The following is a 21,163-nucleotide window of genomic DNA, read 5'->3' as shown; positions in this document are numbered from 1 at the left end:
CGACTTGGCTCATGTCCCCTCGAGCCACGTCACTGCGCACTCTACCAGGGCTCACGCTTCATCTGCTGCCTTCCTGGCTCACGTGCCCATCCATGAGATATATCGCGCAGCTACCTGGTCCTCGGTCCATACCTTCGCCTCTCACTATGCACTGGTTCAGCAATCCAGAGATAACGCAGCCTTTGGCTCCACAGTATTACATTCTGCGACATCTCACTCCGACCCCACCGCCAAGGTAAGGCTTGGGAATCATCTAACTGGAACGGATATGAGCAAGCACTCGAAGAAGAAAAGACGGTTACTCACCTTTGTAACTGTTGTTCTTCAAGATGTGTTGCTCATATCCATTCCAAACCCGCCCTCCTTCCCCACTGTCGGAATAGCTGGCAAGAAGGAACTGAGGAGCGGTTGGGTCGGCAGGGGTATATATCAAGCGCCATGGTGGTGCCACTCCAGGGGGCGACCCAGCTGACCCACCAACGGTTGCTAGGGTAAAAATCTTCCGACGAACGTGCACGTGGCACGCACACACCTAACTGGAATGGATATGAGCAACACATCTCGAAGAACAACAGTTACAAAGGTGAGTAACAGTCTTTTACTGGCTCTCTAAAAGGAGAGTGATGTGTGGGCCAGAGACTATAGTTTGGGTTTCATATGCCAGCTTGGGTTTGCATGGCTGAGAGTTAAAGGGAATAAACCCAACATTTCTCCCTTTCAAACAGAGCTACTTTAATGTGGAAGCCATTGACAGACAACCAGGGACCATCCATCATTGTCCTTTATATATCAACTTTTCAAACTACAACCACATTTTAAGTGATGAAAGATTCTTAACTGATGGAAAGTGATACTAAAGTCCTCCATCCAAAGAATGACCCTGAGCTGAATGGACCTTCCATGGGGCCAAAACGGTCTCTCCGTGACCTTTTTGTTAAACTGCCACATATGGGTATCAGTACTAGTATTTTCTTTAAATGAATATTTATCTTCTAGACCCTGAATTGAGTGGTAAGATACTGAACAGTCATTAGCTGATAGTGAATTAGATTTCAGCTTGACTAAGCAGATTCTAATACCAATCCTCTGAGCAAATCGGTCCTCCAACTCAAATTATAATTAAATTTTAAATAATATTTTAGTGGCTAAAGGGTTCCACTCTACCCTTGCTGCAGCAACTCCAACTGTATGGCCTCTAGTTTAAGAACATAAGAACAGCCATTCTGGATCAGACCAAAGGTCCATGTAGCCTAGTATCCTGTCTTCCGCCAATGGCCAAGGCCAGGTGCTTCAGATGGAATGAAGAGAACAGGCAGTCATCAAGTGATCCATTCCCTGTTGCCCATTCCCAGCTTCTGGCAAACAAAGGCTAAGGACACTGTCCCTGCCCATCCTGGGTAATAGCCATTGATAGAGCTATCCTCCATGAATTTATATAGTTCTTTTTTGAATCCTGTTAGTGTTGGCCTTCACAATGTCCTCTGGGTGGCAAAAGTTCCATAGGATGACTTGCCTTGTGTAAATAAATACTTCCTTTTGTTTGTTTTAAACTTGCTGCCTATTAATTTCATTTGGTGACCCCATGTTCTTGTGTTATGAGTAAATAACACTTCCTTATTTACTTTCTCCACACCAGTCATGATTTTATAGACCTCCATCATATCCCCCCTTAGTCATCTCTTTTCCAACCTGAAAAGTCCCAGTCTTATTAATCTCTCCTCATATGAAAGCTGTTCCATACCCCTAATAATTTTTGTTGCCATTTTTGGAACCTTTTCCAATTGCAATATATCTTTTTTGAGATTGGGCGGCCAGATCTGCAGGCACTATTCAAGATGTGGGTGTACCATGGATTTATATAGAGAGGCAACATAATATTTTCTGTCCTATTATCTATCCCTTTCTTGATGATTCCCAACATTCTGTTCACTTTTTTGACAGCTGCTGCACATTGAGTGGATGTTTTCAGAGAATTATCCACAATGAAGCCAAGATCTCTTTCTTGAGCGGTATCAGCTAATTTAGACCCCATCATTTTATATGCATAGTTGGAATTAAGTTTTCAAATGTGCATTACTTTGCATTTATCAACATTGAATTTCATCTCCCATTTTGTTGCCCACTCACCTAGTTTTAGACTGATCTGTCTCTAACAGCAAATACCAACTGCAGCTACCTGGCCAAAGCACCCAACCAACAGCAACTACAAAACTCTAACTCAGCAGATTAACCACAAGGAGAGCATCAAACATGATTGAAGGCAAGGCAAGAAACTAGGTTTAATCTGCAGCAAGAGAGTTTTAGGTTAGATATTAGGAAAAGCTTTCAAACTAGAAGGGCAGGGTTCCAAGGGAGATTGTGAGGTCATGTCATTCTTACCTTACTACACCGCTGTAGTTACACCCTGAAGACATGTTAAACATGCCAGAAATCTGAGTGCAAAACCACCAGCTCAGAACTAGCCCTTTTCCTTTAAAACGGTCGGGCAGCCCGAGTCCCTGGCTTGGACTCTCCCGCTGCTAGGATGAGCGGAGAGGGTAAGATCCCGCGCTCCTAGTTCGGCTGACATTCCCATTGGACTTTGGGCCCAGCCGGTTAGATGCACGGGGACTGGGGCTGCAAGACACTCCCCACCCCCGCCGCTTTTCAAAGTAACGTGGCTGCTGGGCCGGTGCCGGACAGAGGCTCCCTGCGTTTGGCTCGCACAGAGGGAAGCGGTTTCCCCCGCGCTCCTTCCAGGGGAGGCTGGAGCCCCAGTTCCGCAGCCTTTGCTCCCGCTGCGGTGATTGCTGCCGCCTCCCCGCCCACAGCCCTCCCGGGGACTCCTCTTCCCTGGCAGCGCCAGCTCCGCTTCCTCCTTGGCCCCGCTGCGCGGGCGGGGCAGGTTCTCAGGCTCCAGCGCGGCGAGCTTCCCACCGCCGGCGGGGCGAGCCCGCCTGCCGCTCTCCTGCCTCCTGGAGGGCGCGAGCCCCGCGCGGGAGGCTCATGCTGGGCAGGCGGCAGGCTTGGGCTGTCAGGCAGGAGGCAGGTGAGTGCCGGCGCCTTCCCTTCCACTGAAGCGGGTGACCCAGCTGCTGCTGAGCCGGCCAGCTCCCTCCCAGCACTGAACTGCCCCGGGCTGAGCAGGGGGCCCGGCTTTGCCACGCCACCCCCGATATGCTCTTAGTGCCTGGGCCAGAGCCCCTATGAGAGTCCCCCTGGACCCCCGCCTCTCTTCCTTACCTCGAACTGGTTCGTGTCTCCCCATCGCTAGGGAGAGGAGGCTGCTTGCCCTGAACCTCCTTAGCCTCCAACTGTTGCATGGCCCTGTGCAGTCAGCAAGGGGAGTTACAGCCCAGCCCGCTTCTCTGCGCTGGTGCTGGGGGGGGGGGGGCGATGCTGCAGCACCCCAGCTTGAAGTGGTTTCCATTATACAGAGTTTACAGTTTGGTTCAATGGCTCTCAGCACCCCACTCTACACATTGTTCCAGCACCGGGGCTCTGTGGGAAAGCTGTTATGCAGGAAAAGTTGTGAGAGGGGGTGGTGAAGCTTTGCTATATAGGGCCCTGTCTACATTAGCACTTTCCTTGAAGTCTCCCACTGTTGCACTACCTGTTCCGAGCGGGACTGGGCATAGACAACATATTGGTTACAATACCAGTGGGTGGGAGACTAAAATAATGTGTAGAGAAAAGGCTTAAAATAATGCCACTGTAAGAGATTGTCTGACATTTTTCTCTGGAGTTGGTTACGAGGGCAGGAAAATAATGCAGCAAGATTGTTTGCAAAGGGAGTGGTGTGGTAATTGCAGTTAATTGGATGGGCTTTCCGCATTGTCAGAGGGTTTTTGCGTGTCCTTCTTGAGCACTTGCTGGTAATACTCAGGCCATGTCTACATCTAAAATTTTGCAGCGCTGGTTGTTACAGCTGTATTAGTACAGCTGTATAGGGCCAGCACTGCAGAGTGGCCACACTTACAGCAACCAGCGCTGCAAGTGGTGTTAGATGTGGCCACACTGCAGCGCTGTTGGGCGGCTTCAAGGGGTTTTGGGGAAGGCGAGAGCAAACCGGGGAAGGAGACCAGCTTCGCCGCGGTTTGCTCTCGCGTTCCGCGAACCACCCTGCAAACCGCAGGGAAGGAGACCTGCTTGCTCGGGGGTTCGGCGAACGCGAGAGCAAACCGGGGAAGGAGACCAGCTTCGCCGCGGTTTGCTCTCGCGTTCCGCGAACCACCCTGCAAACCGCAGGGAAGGAGACCTGCTTGCTCGGGGGTTCGGCGAACGCGAGAGCAAACCGGGGAAGGAGACCAGCTTCGCCGCGGTTTGCTCTCGCGTTCGCCGAACCCCCGAACAAGCAGGTCTCCTTCCCTGCGGTTTGCAGGGTGGTTCGCGGAACGCGAGAGCAAACCGCGGCTAAGCTGGTCTCCTTCCCCGGTTTGCTCTCGCGTTCGCCGAACCCCCGAGCAAGCAGGTCTCCTTCCCTGCGGTTTGCAGGGTGGTTCGCGGAACGCGAGAGCAAACCGCGGCGAAGCTGGTCTCCTTCCCCGGTTTGCTCTCGCGTTCGCCGAACCCCCGAGCAAGCAGGTCTCCTTCCCTGCGGTTTGCAGGGTGGTTCGCGGAACGCGAGAGCAAACCGCGGCGAAGCTGGTCTCCTTCCCCGGTTTGCTCTCGCCTTCCCGGAACCACCCAGCAAACCTCAGGGAAGGAGACCTGCTTGCTCGGGGTTCGGGGAACGCGAGAGCAAGCCGGGGAAGGAGACCAGCTTGATTACCAGAGGCTTCCTCAGGTATGCTGGGATACCTGCTTATTCCACGGAGGTCAAGAAAAGCGCTGGTAAGTGACTATACTTGATTACCAGCGCTGGATCACCAGCGCTGGATCCTCTACACCCGAGACAAAACGGGAGTACGGCCAGCGCTGCAAACAGGGAGTTGCAGCGCTGGTGGTGCCCTGCAGATGTGTACACCTCCTAAGTTGCAGCGCTGTAACTCCCTCACCAGCGCTGCAACTTTCTGATGTAGACAAGCCCTCAGAACAGATGCTTTGGAAATGAACCGCTGCTGTCTTGCTGCCTTTGTAATCATGTATACTTGGGGAAAGCGAGTGTAAGAGGCTACCAGTCTGATCTTGTAGCATTTTATACTCACCTGTATACGTGCGAATGAATGCATGAAGAGCAAGGCAGCAAAAAACAAGATTAAAGCATGTAGAACACTTTAAAGTCTTTGGATCAAATTAATCCCTGATGTAACTCCTTTGAGAATTTCCCCCTCTAATGTACTGTATAGTTTTTACAGTCATTGTCCAATGTATGCCTAAATTTAATTTATTTTGGAAGGGTAGTGAAAGAGAGCTATATATGTTTATAACACTGATTCTGTGTTTCTTACAAACCTGGCACTTCCAGAGACTTCAGACGGGGTGGGGTACAAGAAGTGCAGACTCATTTGCGAAGTTTCCAAGAGGCCAGAAAGATTTTGTATTTCCTATTCTTTGTATGTAGCCAAAAGGCTCCAGGGTGATGGTAAAAGGTTTTTTAATGCAAATCATATAGTGAATGAGGTACTTAGAACATCCTGAATTGCAACAGACATTTCAATTTAAGGTGTAGAAGAGACACCTCTTGCAAGGTACTTACAGATTTAATTTTCCATGTATGTAGAAGATTTTGGAGTAGTTTATATTTCATTGTTAAACATTCATAGTAAACACTGAAAGTTAATTTGTATGAGTTTATACTTCTGCTAAGTTTATACCTTCATCAAATGTTCTACATTTCGTTTAAACTGTGCAAGATATGTACAGCGCTGAGGTTTGTTTTGTAGCGCTGAAAAGTTATGGCTTTCTCTCTCGTGTTTGTATAACTACTTATAGCAAGAGTAAGTTGCAAACAAAATTTATGGAAAAATCTGCATGTATCCTGAAACTGTCCTGTAAGATCTCAGAGGTGGTTGTGTGCATGCATTGTGAATATTGCTAATCAAGCCCCTGTTTCACATTCTTAAATTATTTTGGTGTGTCAGTTGCTAAAACCACTCACTTGTTTGTAATAAAACAAAAGTATGATGTAATTTAATTGCTATACTTAAATATTGGCTGTGGTAAATGCAAACTATCTGTAGACAAGTCTGTTAGAACTTACAATCAAACTTTTAAAAAATTCAGTGACAGAGGGTTTCTTTAAAAAAAAAACCTTTATATCTTGTAACTATTAACATACATGAACAGCAAAAAAATCATTTAAATTATACAAATTTTTAACCTTATTACCACTCAGATAATAAATTCACATTTCCACCCAAGGATTTTAAATCATATTCTTAGTAATCCCCTTTTAATTCCACCTTTTTTAATCTGCAGAATATAATGAGGGTCTCAGGTCTGTAGCTAGTGACAACATGAATACCAGTTTAGAAGGTCTAGTCTGTAGTCTTCTGCACACTTCATCTAGATGTAAATAGTTGCTCTAATTTATACACGAGACCTTCCAGAAATTTTCCCCTTCTACTTTTTTGCCTCTGTAAATCACATAATAAAATCACATCATAGCAGCAGGTTGTATATGTTCCTTCGGATGGGAATCATGTGCCATGCTTCAGTTCTGTTTATTCCCTGTATTTGCCACCTTTAAAAGACCCATTTATGTTTGGTCAACCTCATATTACTGTCTGTATATTTATTTTTTTCAAACTCCAGAAATGTTAACCATATATTGTAAATTCTGTTTGATCCTAATATAAGGTTATCTATCATTTCAATTGCAATAATTTTCCAGATCTTGTTTCTCCATGCCACTAACCTTGGGGGATCAGTCCTTTTCCAAAAACAAGATATGGTTAGTTTTTATGTAAATTTCAGAGTAGAAGTAAGCGCTCATCAGCAGTTTCCACAGGGCAAAGATTAGATTAGCGGGGAGAAAATGGCATTATTATTACAGGCACTTGCCTTTTAGTTTTTTAATCATTGAAAGAAAGCAATTTCATGATATCTCTGTAGCCTTATAAGGAAGGGAGCAGGTGCATTATGTTGCTTGGGCAATGAAGCAAGAATTCTGCTTGCTTTTATTGCTAGGTAATTAATTTGTTTGACTGTTATAAATATAAAGCAAGACACAATAGAAAATTAGCATTTTTGTTTCTTAGTTGTTGTCATCTTGCAAGCTCTCCTTTTAAATGTTCTTAAAAAAACTTTTTTAATATCTGTATATATTCTTCCAAGTTATTGGGCCTGATAGTTCTCTCACAATGATGTAGCCCCGTTGGCTTTGGTAGAGTTACTCCTGATTTACACATGCAGGAGGATGGGAGTGGGAGGAGAATCAATGCCCCCGATTCATGAACAATCTCCACCACAACAGAGGGGTTTGCTCACTTGGTGCTCATTGCAGGATCAGAGTACTAGTGACATTCCAAGCCATTCCCTCCAACAGGAGGGGATACCACCAGCATATCATGTTACATAATATACAGATATATTATTTGTAGTCATGATGGAAGTTTATTAAACAATTGATAGAAAAGAAGATATGTCTCTAATGGCAAAGCCTGGATATTGAACTGTTGAAGAAGCAAAATATGATTAAATAATCAAAACATCTCAGCCAAATATTTATTGTAGTGACAAAGCTGTATTATAGCTGCAGCAGTGTTAGTGTGGTATCATCATGATATAGGGCCAAATTCTCCCTCTTTGTGCTAAGACTGAATACATGGGCATTGTGTATGAGTTCTCCAAAGGCATCAAATGATGGAGTCATAAGAACATAAGACTGGAAGGGACCTCCTTTGACATCGGGTCCAATCCCTTACTATCGCAGGCAACCACATCATGTAATCCCACCCATGCTGTCCCATTTCAGACTGCAGAGTACCAGCGGGAGCTGATCTGTGGCAGCCCCACAACAGCCAAAAGCCAGCTGAGAGCTACTGTGGATGGAGATCCTTTGATGTGTACAGAGGGTGAAGATTCCTTCCCCCACCCCTGCATGAACCTTCTGCTGTCCAACACCCTGCACAGCTGTAATGCATCAGTTCTGCTGCCCTTTGGGGTCTGCTCACTTGGGGGCAGGGAGCTAGATTTGGCTCAAGACAGATATCTGTCAACACCAAAATCATTTATCTTTCTGTATTCAGATGTCTTAAAGTCCTTTCCCCAGGCCCTAAGTGCTGTTGAACTGAACATGTTTGTTTTGGTTTGCTGAGAAACATTAAGATACAGTAACTGCTCACTTAAAGTCGTCATGGTCAGGGCCGGCTTTAGGAAGTGCGCGGCCCAATTCGAACATTTTCGGCGGGACCCTGGCAGGGATGACTTAAAAAGAAAAAAAAAGTGTAAAAAAAAAAAAAAAAAAGCCTTTCATTTCTTCCATGTATTATTTACTTTCCATAACTATATAAATAATACAATTATATATTATGCACATTGCATCATATATGCTGTTGCTTGCTTATTAATGACCGCCATTTCACATGTGTGGGTCCCTGCCACTCCCTGCGGGTGTGCACATGTGTGGGTCCCAGCTGCTCCCTGCCCCCCTCATTGAAGCAGGTGTGCAGGGTTACTGCCCTGGGAACTGAAGGGCAGCAGTGGACATGGGGCTGGCTGGAGGCAGGGCAGGGGCTGACTGGAGGTAGGGTCTAGCTGCAGGCAGGGAAAGGGGTGCAGGGCTGGCTGGAGACAGGGGTGTGTGGGGTGGGCCGGCTTCAGGCAGGGCCGCAGGGGGATGCAGCAGGGGTTGGGAGGGCTGGAGACAGAGGAGTGCAGAACTGGCTGGCTTCAGGCAGTGGAGTGCAGCGAGGTTGGCTGGAGACAGGGCAGGGGGGTTGGGGCTGGTGTGGGCAGGGGTGTGCGGGGGCTGGCTGGCTTTGGGCAAGTCCACAGGGGTGTGTGGCAGGGGGTGGCTGGAGACAGGGCAGGGGGTTTGGCAGGGGCTGGCTGTGGGCACGGAGTGCAGAGCTGGCTGGGGGCAGGGCAGGGGGGTGCAGCAGAGGCAGCTGGAGCCCTGGCCCTTTAAATAGCCCCCAAGCTTCCCGCTATCCCAGGGCTCTGGGGGTTATTTAAATGGCCTGGGGATCCCCTGCTTCTACCCCACCCGGGACCTTTTAAATAGCGGCGAGAGCCCTGGAGAATACATGGGGGTGGCAGGGTGGTGGGGCTCCGGCGGCTATTTAAAGGACGGGGTGGCAGAGGCAGCTGGAGCCCTGGCCCTTTAAATAGCCCCCGGAGCCCCCCCGCTATCCCAGGGCTATGGGGGCTATTTAAAGGGCCCGGAGCTCCAGCCGGGAGGGCCGGGCTGCGAGGCGGCTTGCCGCGCTCTGGCTGGGGCTCCAGCCGGGAGAGCCGGGCTGCGGGGCGGCTTACCCCGCTCCGTCCGGGGCTCCAGCCGGGAGAGCCGGGCTTCTAGCCACGCTCCGGCTGGGGCTCCGGCTCTCGGTGCGGGGCCCAATTCCTGGGAATCGGCTGAATCGGCCTAAAGCCGGCCCTGGTCACGGTTAACGTTGTTTCGTTGTTACATTGCTGATCAATTAGGGAAGGGAACATGCTCATTTAAAGTTGTGCAGTGCTCCCTTCTAACATCGTTTGGCAGCCGCCTGCTTTGTCCACTGCTTGCAGGAAGAGCAGCCAGTTGTAGCTAGCTGGTGGGGGCTTGGAACCAGAGTGGACCAGCAGCCCCCTATTAGCCTGCTGGGTGGCTGCAGCACAGGGAACCTAGGGGAGCGGGGAGCTATCAGTTGCCGGCAGTTCAGCTGTCCCTCCCCCCACTGCCATGTGCTGCTCCTGCCCTCTGCCTTGGTGTTGCTCCCCAAGACTCCTGTTTGCTGTGCGGGGGGAGAGGGGAAGAAGAGGGAGGGCTGTCAGTGTCCCCCTCCCCCCTGCTCCTGCACCCCGCTTACCCCATTTCCATAGAGCAGGGGGGACACACAACAGGGCTCAGGACTGAGGGAGCTTGCTGGCAGCAGCTGCAGTCTCAGCAAGCTGATCTAATTAACAAGGCAATATACTTAAGAGTAGGGTCAGCATACTTAAAGGGGAAATGTGCATCTCTCTCTCTCACACAGGGTGTGTGTCTCTGTCTCTGTCTGAGATGCTGTCTCCCCTCCCTACATTCATGCTGCCTTGTAGAGTGTGAGAGTTAACCCTTGAGGGCTCAGCCAATTGCTAGTTCATAATTTAGCAGTAAGGCATTCCCTGGGAAATATCCCACCCTCCGACTCCTCCACCTCAACCAAACTTCACAATCATCATCACTGTGTACCAGTATTAAATTGTTTGTTTAAAACTTATAGAGTGTGTGTGTGTATGTGTGTATGTGTGTGTGTGTGTATGTATATATATATATATATATATATATACAAGTCTTTTGTCTGGTGAAAAAAAATGACCCTGGAACCTAACCCCCTCATTTACATCAATTCTTATGAGGAAATTGGAATTGCTTAACATCATTTCGCTTAAAGTCACATTTTGCAGGAACATAACTACAACATTAAGTGAGGAGTTACTGTACACTAATTTGAGCACAATTATTCTTGTCTCAAATCAGCAGACCAAAGCTAGTTCTCGCTAGGATTTTAACACATTCGTTTACTACACCAGTCTACTCCTATAACTTTGCAGATTCTGTAAATAATCCCAAAGTAAATGCAAACTTAAACATAAGTTAATTTACTGCTGTCATGGTATAGTTCCCCACTCTGAACCTTAGCGTCCAAAAGATGGGGTACCAGCATGAATTCCTCTAAGCTTAATTACTAGCTTAGAACCTGTAGAGCTGCCACCAACCAGGAATTCCAGTGCCTCGTACACTCTGGTCCCCCCCAAAACCTTGCCCGGGGACCCCCAAGACCCAGTCCCTCTGGATCTTAACACAAGGAAAGTAAACCCTTTCCCTCACCGTTGCCTCTCCCAGGCTTCCCTTCCCTGGGCTACCCTGGAAGATCACTGTGATTCAAACTCCTTGAATCTTAAAACAGAGAGGAAAATTCACCTTCCCCTCTCCTTCTCTTTCCCCTTTCCAGACTCTCCCTGAGAGAGAAAGTAATCCTAACACAGAGAGAAAATTAACCTTTCTCTCCCCCTTCTCTCCTTTCTCCCCACCAATTCCCTGGTGAATCCAGACCCCATCCCCTGGGGGTCTCACCAGAATAAGAAAAACAATCAGGTTCTTAAACAAGAAACTTTTAATTAAAGAAAGAAAAACAGTAAAAATTATCTTTGTAAATTTTAAAAAAATGGAATAGGTACAGGGTCTTTCAGCTACAGACACTGGGAATACCCTCCCAGCCTAAGTATATATAATATAAATTAAAATCCTTTCAGCCAAATACACATTTGAACTCCTCCCAGCCAAATGCACATTTGCAAATAAAGAAAACGAACATAAGCCTAACTCGCTTTATCTACCTAGTGTCCGTTACAGCTATTCCCCTATTCCATTTTGTTTCCCCAGACTCCATTTTGTTTTCTGTTCTCCTGTGGCCGCCCTTCCCTGGCTGTTAAGTTGTTTACCAGGGCCACTGCCCTTCTCAAAGGGAGGGCCCCTTAAGTTGTTTAACAAGAGCCATTGCCCTTCTCAAAGGGATGGCCACTTGTGCTGCATGCTAAGTGGGACCACTGCCCTTTTCAAAGGGTTAGTCCTGTTATCACCTCGTTGAACCTGGGCTTGGTGTAGGGTAGGCAATGTCCAGAGCTGCAAGGCCTATTGTGGTTTTAAGATCCTGGGCATGAGTCATAGTCTCATGTGCTCTTGAGTCACCTATTGCACAGGACTATGTCCAGGCATGTCTCTGGGCTTACCTTCAGTTTTTCCCCTGTGCCCCCTCCCCTGTGACAGAGGGAGCCTATCAGGATTACTGGTGGGAAACTGCCCAAGTTTGCCTTTAAAACCAGACATTTTTGAAACACACCTCAGAAAGGTTCCTGCATTGCTGCCTGGTCTGATCAGCCAGGGGTTCTGGGGGGTCCTTTCTCCGCTCTCGTTTTATTTTTGAGCGTACCCCCGTTTTTTGAACGCCCCCCCCCACGAAGAAAGAATTGCTACCTGAGAGATCTCCTGATTATTGAGACTGTACCGAACCCTCCTTGCCTCTTCTGATGTTGCTGCTGCTTCTGCCTTTGCTGCTGCCTTGGGGACTGGTAAGAATCCCTCTGTAAAACTTTCTATACTTTTATTTTAATATTTTAGCTGCTTGCTCTGTTTCCCCAGCACACAGACTCAAGCTAAACCTTGATCTGTGTCTTAAAACCTCTCTTAAACTACAGGGCTCTTTGCCACTGCTAAGCTCTGCTCCTGTGGGCTTTGCCTTGGGGCTCTCTGCTTTCAGCTGTATCCACCGCTGTAGCCACCATCCCTTGGCTTCCTTGGGAGCTGGGTCCTGGATATATACCACTCTGCCCTCTGTAACCTCCCCATAGCATAAGGTGCACCATAGGTCTTGTTTTTTTTTAATTTAATAAGTCATAGTTTGTTAAGATTGTAGAGCTTGTAAGTTTCTGTGATATTTGTTGTGTTGCCTAATTGTTGGTTAAGATAAGTTTAGAAAATCATTGCCTGGTTGTATTCTGTAGCTGCTTGTCATTTTATATAAGTTTGATTAAGTTAGGGGATAGATAAGGTTTTTACTATTTGAATTTGTCTTCCCACTGCCCCAATCCCCCGCCCCCCGAGCTCCCCAGTCACTCATTGCAGTCTCTCTGCTGTTTAAACTTGCAGCCTGTCTGCTCTCTGTGTCTCCCTGAGTTTAAATCTCCCTCTGTAGCGCCTCTATCTTTGGTTTCTGCTCCACCACGTGCTCCTCTTCCCCCATCCCCTAACCTCATTCCTCTACCACTGCCTTTCTCTCTCTCTCTCTCTCTTTTAATCCCTTCCCCCACGTGTTCACCCCGCTCCTACTGCTGCCAAACCTCAATTGTATTACTGAAGCCTAGCATAAAACCCCATTGGTTACCCTTTTTTCTCTCTCACACACCTCACATTTTATATTTACACCACTGTGACACATTTTTACCTAGAGTTGTTGGTTATTTAACACATTTTACCCATAACTGTTAGTTGGTTATATGCTGCTGTGACACACCCTTTACCTAGAAATTGTTAGCTACCTGTTACATTTATACTTCAGTGTTAGTTGGTTACCAACTGTATTGTACCCCACTGTATTGTACCCCACTATTGAAACCCCCTATACTATACTAAAAGAACTCCCTCCCCAATTGCCTACCTTAACAAACCCCATACCCCTCACTATTAAATTTTCCCTGTTTTTGCATTTTCTTAATAAAGTTTATTTTGCACCCCACCTGTGTGGTAATTGCTCCCCAAGATCCCATATACCTGCAGGCAGGGACACCTAGTACTCACTATTCTGAACCTATAAGAGCCTGTATTGGAGAGATTGGAGAGAAACCTGGTTGCTCGTCTGGTCCCTCTGAGCCCCCAGAGTGAACAACAACCAAAATCTAACAGCACACACAGAAACTTCCTTCCCTCAAGATTTGAAAGTATCCTGTCCTCTGATTGGACCTCTGGTCAGATGACAGCCTGGCTTACTGATTTTGTTAACCCTTTCCAGGCAAAAGAGATATGAAGTACTTCTGTTCCATTAACTCTTAACTATCCATTTATGACAACTGCCATTCCAAAAATGACTGTGAAACAGCCAAAATATTAAGTATGTATCTTCTTATTGTAGGGATTTAACGTAATGCACTATTACATAGAAAATAAAGCACAGCATAAACTGAAACAAAATGTTCAGTGAAGGAGATCACTTTGGCATTCATTTCACTATCATGTTTCTTAGGGTTAACTGTCCCTTAAGGAAGATAGATATATAAATATATGGATTTCCTGTAGACCTCTGTTTACCATCAGGCCAACAGAACTCATCTGGAATCTCCTCTCCATCATGCAGTTTTGGGCTCTGGGGATTTTATTTTCCTCACTCCACCCTTTAAATAGTGGGTGTTTAACTAATGGCCCAGCCCCAGTGCACTCAGTAGCAAGCTTGATTTGAACTCTAGAGTTAGGGACTCTGGATTCTACTACACTACAGTGCAGAAGGCTAGAGATCCACTGACAGCTTCAGGTAAATGTAAAATGGAGGTTTTTTCAATTGAATTAAATATAAATATGTAAATTAAATATAAATACAATCATTGTAGTAATCTCTGTGTAATTTAATTTGATATTAAATTAATTTTCTTCTACCCATCCTTTTTAAAATGTCCATTGTAGTGCAGAATATTGAACTGAAAATGCCTACATCTGTTGGATAAATTATCACGAAGGGAAGATGGAAATTTTGGCAGCTTAGTAAGGACCGTTGGGGGTCTCCTGGCACCTGAAGAATTGTGAGAGGCAATTTGGAATTGTGGGATTGTCTCATAGAAGTCAATGGAGCTACAACTGGTAATAAACACAATACCCAGCGATAAGTATTTGCAAGACCAGCAGGGGTGAAAGTAACTTACAGGACATACTGGAACTGCTGGAGTCCTATGGGGGCGTGGCCTCCTCTGGAAGAGGCAGGGCCTCTCAAGATTTAAAGGCCCTGGGGCACCAGCTGTGGCTGGGAGACCCAGGGCCTTTATATCAACAAGGGGCTCCCTGCTGAAGAGGTAGCTGGGAGCCCCCTGGGGCTCAGGGCCAAATTAAAAGCCCCAGGGCTCCGGCCACCACTGGGAACCCCGAGCTTTGCAGGGCTGGAGCAGGGATTTAAAGGGCCCAGAGCTCCTGCTGCTGAGGGGAGCCCCGAGCCCTTTAAATCCTGACCCCAGCCCGGCCGCCAGAGCATTGACCAGGATTCAAAGGGCTCTGGGCTGCCCGCAGTCATGGGGAGCTCTGAGCCCTTTAAATCGCAGCCACGGGCGGGATTCAAAGGGCTCTGGACTGCCCGCAGCCACAGGCAGCCCTGAGCCCTTTAAATACCGGCCCCAGTCTGACCACCGGAGCCGCAGCCGGGATTGAAAGGGCTCTGAGCTGCCCGCAGCCTCCAGCAATACTGTTAAGCAATAGAATACCAATTAAAATTTATTAAATATTTTGGATATTTTTCTACATTCTCATATATATTGTATTCTGTGTTGTAATTGAAATTAAAGTATGTTATTTTTTATTACAAATATTTGCACTGTAAAAATGATAATCAAAAGAAGATATTTTTCAATTCACCTCACACAAGTACCTAGTGTAATCTGTTTGTCATGAAAGTGCAACTTACAAGTGTAGATTTTTTGTTACATAACTGTACTTAAAAACAAAACAATGTAAAACTTCAGCACCTACAAGTCCACTCAGTCCTACTTATTGTTCAACCAATTGCTAAAACCAACAAGTTTGTTTACATGTACAGGACATAATGCTGCCCTCTTCTTATTTACAATGTCATCAGAAAGTGAGAGCAGGCATTTGCATGGCACTTCTGTAGCCGGCGTGGCAAGGTATTTACGTACCAGATATGCTAAACATTCATATGCCCCTTCATGCTTCAGCCACCATTCCAGAAGACATGTTCCATGCTGATGGACTCTCATTAAAAAAATATGTTAATTAAATTTGTGACTGAACTCTTTGAGGGAGAATTGTATGTCCCCTGCTCTGTTTTAACCACATTCTACCATATATTTCATGTTATAACAGTCTTAGATGATCGAGCACATGTTGTTCATTTTAAGAACACTTTCACTGCAGATTTCATAAAACGCAATGTGAGATTTTTTAAGATAGCTACAGCACTCAACCCAAGGTTTAAGAATATGAAATGCCTTCCAAAATCTGAGAGGAACGAGATGGGGAGCATGCTTTCAGAAGTCTTAAAAGAGCAACACTCTGATGCAGAAACTACAGAACCTGAACTACCAAAAATAAAATCAGTCTTCTGCTGGTGGCATCTGACTCAGATAATGAAAATGAACATGCGTCAGTCTGGACTGCTTTAGACTGTTATCGAGCAGAACCCGTCATCAGCATGGACGCATATCCCCTGGAATGGTGGTGGAAGCATGAAGGGACATATGAATTTTTAGCACATCTGGCACGTAAATATCTTGCGACACTGGCTACAATAGTGCCATGCAAACACCAGTTCTCATTTTCAGATGACTTCATAAAAAAGAAGCAGGCAGCATTATCTCCTGCAAATGTAAAAAAACTTGTTGGTTTTAGCAATTGGCTGAACAAGAAATAGGACTGAGTGGACTTGTAGGCTCTACAATTTTATGTTTGTTTTATTTTTGAATGCAGTTATTTTTTGTACATAATTCTACATTTGTAAGTTCAACTTTAATGATAAAGAGATTGTACTACAGTACTTGTATTAGGTGAATTGAAAAATACTATTTCTTTTGTTTTTTTACAGTGCAAATACTTATAATAAAAAATACAGTGAGCACTGTACACTTCGCATTCTGTATTGTAATTGAAATAAATATATTTAAAACTGTAGAAAATTTTTTTTAAATAAATGGTATTCCATTATTTAACAGTGTGATTAATTGCAATTACTTTTCTTAATCGTGATTACTTTTTTTAATCGCTTGACAGCCCTAATTTATATCAAGGAAAGTTCTTAAATATTTTGTTGTTAATTAAGTTTAAAAGACCCTGGGTGAAATCCTGGTCCTATTAAAGTGGATGGGAATTTTGATCTCTCTGGAACCAGGATTTCACCCCATATTCACTTGGGGCCATATTCTAAAACTGTTGTTCATGTTGAGTAATAGCTTACGCCACCTGGAAGAGTAAGGCTGGGCGTACTATTGGAGTAAGGTACTAGTCAACATGATTAAGGGTTTCACACTCAGACCCTTAAATAACTAGCCAGGTAGAGCACAATAAAAATGAATAGATACATCATATTAACATCCACAAAATGCGAGGTGGTGTTGTTCTGCTCTGATATTTAATGTTTGATATTTAATAGCCAGTTGAATTATAAACAGTTTCCCAATTTAAAAAAAAATTTTTTGTAATATAGGTTAACAGACAGGTTCATTGGTATCGCACAGTGAGAAGTTGACTTCCCAAATGAAAAAACAACGTCTTAGAGCTCTTGAGCAGCAAGTAGGGCATTTTTTAATAGCATTCATGATCTTGTAGAACATATTTACAACACAACCAGTGGTACGCTTCTCTTTATGTAGCTGAACTGGTTTAAATTCCACCCTCTCTTGTAATAGTATGATTTAAGTGGAAAATTCAACAATACACAGTCAGATATATAATGTGCCTGTCCGGGGTCAGAGTAATACACATCTCTTTGTTGAAGATCAGGTACTATTGTTTGAGATGATTCACATTGGTAATACAAAATAGGGAAAATTATAACTAGAGAGATGAGGCAGTACAAAACTTTGCATTCTTTATATATAATTTGCAGTTCTATTATAATTAATGAGAGCTCAGTTCTTCATTAAACCAATTGAAAAATTTCATGCTGTCAGGAATTAACAGTCAGTCCATTGTCCCTTCAGGGGGTAGCGGTGGTTAGAGGGGAAAAACAAGTGTGTATATCAAGTAGTCATTTGTAGTATTTTTTTATTCCTGTGGTAGGTATGTTTATCATAACATTCAAGAGTCAGCTGGAGCTGTGACCCCAGCGGCTACTTGTGCCCTGAATAGAGAATCCTTTCTTAAGTGTAGTCAAAGAGCTGCTCTACGCTCCTGCACTGGGCCAGATTTTTCAGGGACTACATTATATTCCGCCACAGAAAAACAAAATTGAGAAGAGAGAGAGGGGCTTGGAAACTCTTAAGGTTCACTGTGCAGAGTTTCTGGCTAATCTTCCCCTTGTAACCAGGGGTTTGAAGAGCAATAGTGAGGACAAAGGTTGCAGCCATCAACTGTTTTACTTAGGCCTTGTCTACACTGCAGAGTTAAGTTGACTTAAGTTACAGCCATCACTGTAATTTAACCACTGTTATATGTCCATATGACACTCCTTGTGTCTACACTGACACTGAGTCACCGTGACTACCTCGACCTAAGCGCTACACCTCTTGTCAAGATGGTTTTATTAGGTTGGTGTAGTGGGCAAGTAACAGTGGTGGGAGGAGCACTGCCGTGTGTACACCTCCATAGTTAGGTCAACATAAGCTGCTTTACATCAACTTAACTTTGTAGTGTGGACAAGGTCATAAATATGACAAGTTACCTTTACTTAACTTCCCTCACAGCCCCTTTGTTAACCAATGTGTGGGCTAAAGTACCTTTAAAAGTTCAACTTAAAGCAGCAAAAGTAGAATTAGAGAAGGCAATTAAAAGGCTATACAAAATCCTTCAACAATCTGGAAAGGCAGTTCAGAGCAGTTACCAATATTGTTTCAAGTACTAAAGAAAGCTTGCTATAAAGATATCTGCCATCTAAGTGTGTTTAGCCCAAGATTTAGTGTTTATTTTCAAGAATCACTAATTTTCTGTGGCATACAATATTTTCATCAGCACATCTGCATGGGTCTAAAAAGCTATTAGATTGTATTTGTAGTTTCTTAGTTTCTTCCTCCAATTTTTAAAACAATTTCCTTTAAAAAAAAAAAGTCCTCTTAAAAACACAGAATCAAGTTTAGAATCAAATACAACAAACATGATTCTAAATCCTGAACAGCTGACTCCATTGTATCAAATGATGATTTAGGAGGTGAGAGAGATTGTTCTCACCTCATTCTTTTTTTCTGTCAACAGCAAGAATAGACGCTAGGGCTGCTGTGACAAGAGGGGAATGAGATGATGATGGGAGAACAAGAGAATCCCTCAATTTTACCCCAGGATTTTTAGGCATTGGAGATATCCACAGCTTATTCTCTACCTAGTGCTTTCTTGAGTTGCAGATTATAAGCAAGGCGAGTCATTAGTTTTTCAAGGAAACGACATTACACTATGCTCTTCAAAACATGTTTATTTTCAAACAAAGTAATTCCTTTGCTGTTTAAAAAAGAGCAGATATTGTATAGTGCTACCTGTAGAATATAGGAAATGTATACTGCATGGGTGCAGTATTGTTCATGACCTAGAGCAGGTCTGCACAACATGCAGCCCAGGGGCTGCATGCCGCCCACGTGGGCTCACTGTGGGGCTCGCAGGCGGTAAGTAGGTGGGCTCACTGTGCGGCCCGCGGGGGGTGAGTAGGCAAGCAGTTGGTGAGGGTGGGGGGCTGACGAGGCGAGTGGGTAGGTGGGCAGTGGCGGGGGCTGAATAGGCAAGCCGGGACGAGTGGGGGGCTGAGGAGGTGAGCGAGGAGTCAGTGGCTGACCTGTTCTACTGATCTGGTCTGGCTCTCATCCCCTCTCCAAGGGTTGCAGTTGTCTGGAGGTGCTGCCTTCCACACCTTCCTCATTCGTTCAACAGAACAATCGATTACAAAGTTGGGGGAAGATCTTATTCTACTTCTAGCAAAAAGACATTTTTCTTTTACCGTAATTATACTACCTTAGGGGCCCACTATAACATATTACCAAGGTTCAATACCGCTGTTTCGGTGGGACAGTGCTGGGGAAGGAGGGTTTGTTTCCATGGGGCGGGTGGCGCTGGGAGAGGGAGTATTTTGGGGAGCAGGGCAGCGCTGGGGTGTGTGTTGTGTTTCGGGGGGGCTTGGCGGTGCTGGCGGGGGGGTTCGACGGGGCCGGGGGGGTTCGGCCCTCAGCTGTTTTCTTTACGAGTTGTGCTTTACGAGTTGTGCAGGCCTGACCTGGAGCCTTGAAATGGGCAAAACTGTGGAGGTCTTTAGAGGTTTAACTGAGACTCACACAGGTGAAGGGTGAAGGGGAGGATTAGCTCAAGATAAATCTTGAACCTAGCTATCTTATGGGGGTAAGGTAGAGGTTATTAGAATGTAAAAATGTCATTTTTATATTAAAAACAAGAAGAACTTGCTAAAATGTACATGGCATGTTGTGGTGATCAGCAAAACTAAGGTAGGCTGCAAGCAGCACCAACATGTAATGCAGTTCACCTAGAGCAGTGGTTTTCAAACTGTTTTTCTGGAGACCCAGCTGAAGAAAAATTTTGATGCCCGTGACCCAACGGATAAGGGGTTTGGGATGTGGGAGAGGCTCAGGGCTGGGGCAGAGTGTTAGAGCACGGGGGTGAGGGCTGTGGGGTGGGGCCAGGAATGAGGGGTTCAGGTTGTGGGAAGGGGCTCAGGGCTAGGGCAAGGGGTTTGGGTGTGGGAGGGGGTCAGGGCTCTGGGCTGGGGCTGGGGAAGAGGGGTTGGGATGCAGGAAGGGGTTCCAGGTTTGGGGAGGCTCAGGGCTGAGGCAGAGGATTGGAGCGCAGGGTTGGGGCCCAGACTTACCTCCGTCAGCTCCTGGTCAGCGGCGCAGCCAGGGTGCAGAGACAGGCTTCCCACCTGTCCTGGCACCATGGACCGCACTGCGCCCGCAAATCGGCCAGCAGCAGGTCCGGCATAAGTGCATGACTCTTGCCTGCAGGCAACGCCCCCCAGCTTCCATTGGCCAGGAACCGGCCAGTGAGAGTGTGGAGCTGGTGCTCAGTGCAGGGCAGGGTGAGGAGCCCCGTGACCCCCCTGCCTAGAAGCGGGACCTGCTGCTGACCATAGCGTGGTGTCGGAACAGATAGGCACTAGCTGCCTTAGCTGGGCAGCACCACTGACAGGAATTTTAACATCCCAGTCAGCGGTGCTGACCAGAGCAAGGTGACCCAGCGCCTGACATGCAGCAACCCAGTACTGGGTCACAACCCACGGTTTGAAAAACACTGGCCTAGAGATTGATTAAAAATTCTTTCAACAGCAAATATCCTGAACAAACACACACAAAGGAGGAAATCAGAAGGGCAGATGAGAAACACATTGGAGTTAATCAACTGACACTGACTAAGCAAACTACTGTAATCAGTCAGTCGGTCTCCAGGTCAGTTTAGGTGTCCTGATTTTTCAAGCATGGATGAACATGCACCTACCTCACAAATAGGCATGGCAAATACCCTCAGTCCTTATTCTGTTTTTGCTTCTTTTAAAGCAGTTCAGAAATTTCAGCTTAACAGATCTCAGTCATTTGCACATAAATCTCTCTCTAGCTGTTTTTCTGGTGAGGGTGGAAAAGGTTTTCAGTGCCCTTCTTCCCCTTGAGTGGCTGAACCAAAACCAAAAAACATACAGCTAGCCAATCAGAGTGAAGTTGGTGACCACCCTTGTCATAAACAGATAGTTAAGGGTTAATGTCTCTTTCA

The 21,163-nt window shown here is 45.8% G+C and overlaps 1 protein-coding gene across 1 annotated transcript in view; it reads left to right on the top strand.

The window, feature by feature from the left end:
- Positions 1 to 2,919: 2,919 nt before the first annotated feature.
- Positions 2,920 to 21,163, top strand: part of CRACDL (CRACD like) — a 103,869-nt gene continuing 85,625 nt past the window's right edge. Inside the window, exon 1 of the mRNA XM_050931635.1 lies at positions 2,920 to 3,028. The gene's annotated coding sequence lies outside the window, so the exon portion shown is untranslated. The remainder of the gene's footprint in view (positions 3,029 to 21,163) is intronic.

The sequence above is a fragment of the Gopherus flavomarginatus genome, chromosome 1 (assembly GCF_025201925.1).
Source record: "Gopherus flavomarginatus isolate rGopFla2 chromosome 1, rGopFla2.mat.asm, whole genome shotgun sequence".
Classification (NCBI taxonomy): Eukaryota; Metazoa; Chordata; order Testudines; family Testudinidae; genus Gopherus; species Gopherus flavomarginatus.
Note: the sequence above shows the minus strand (reverse complement) of the source record. Positions and strands in the feature narration are given on the sequence as shown.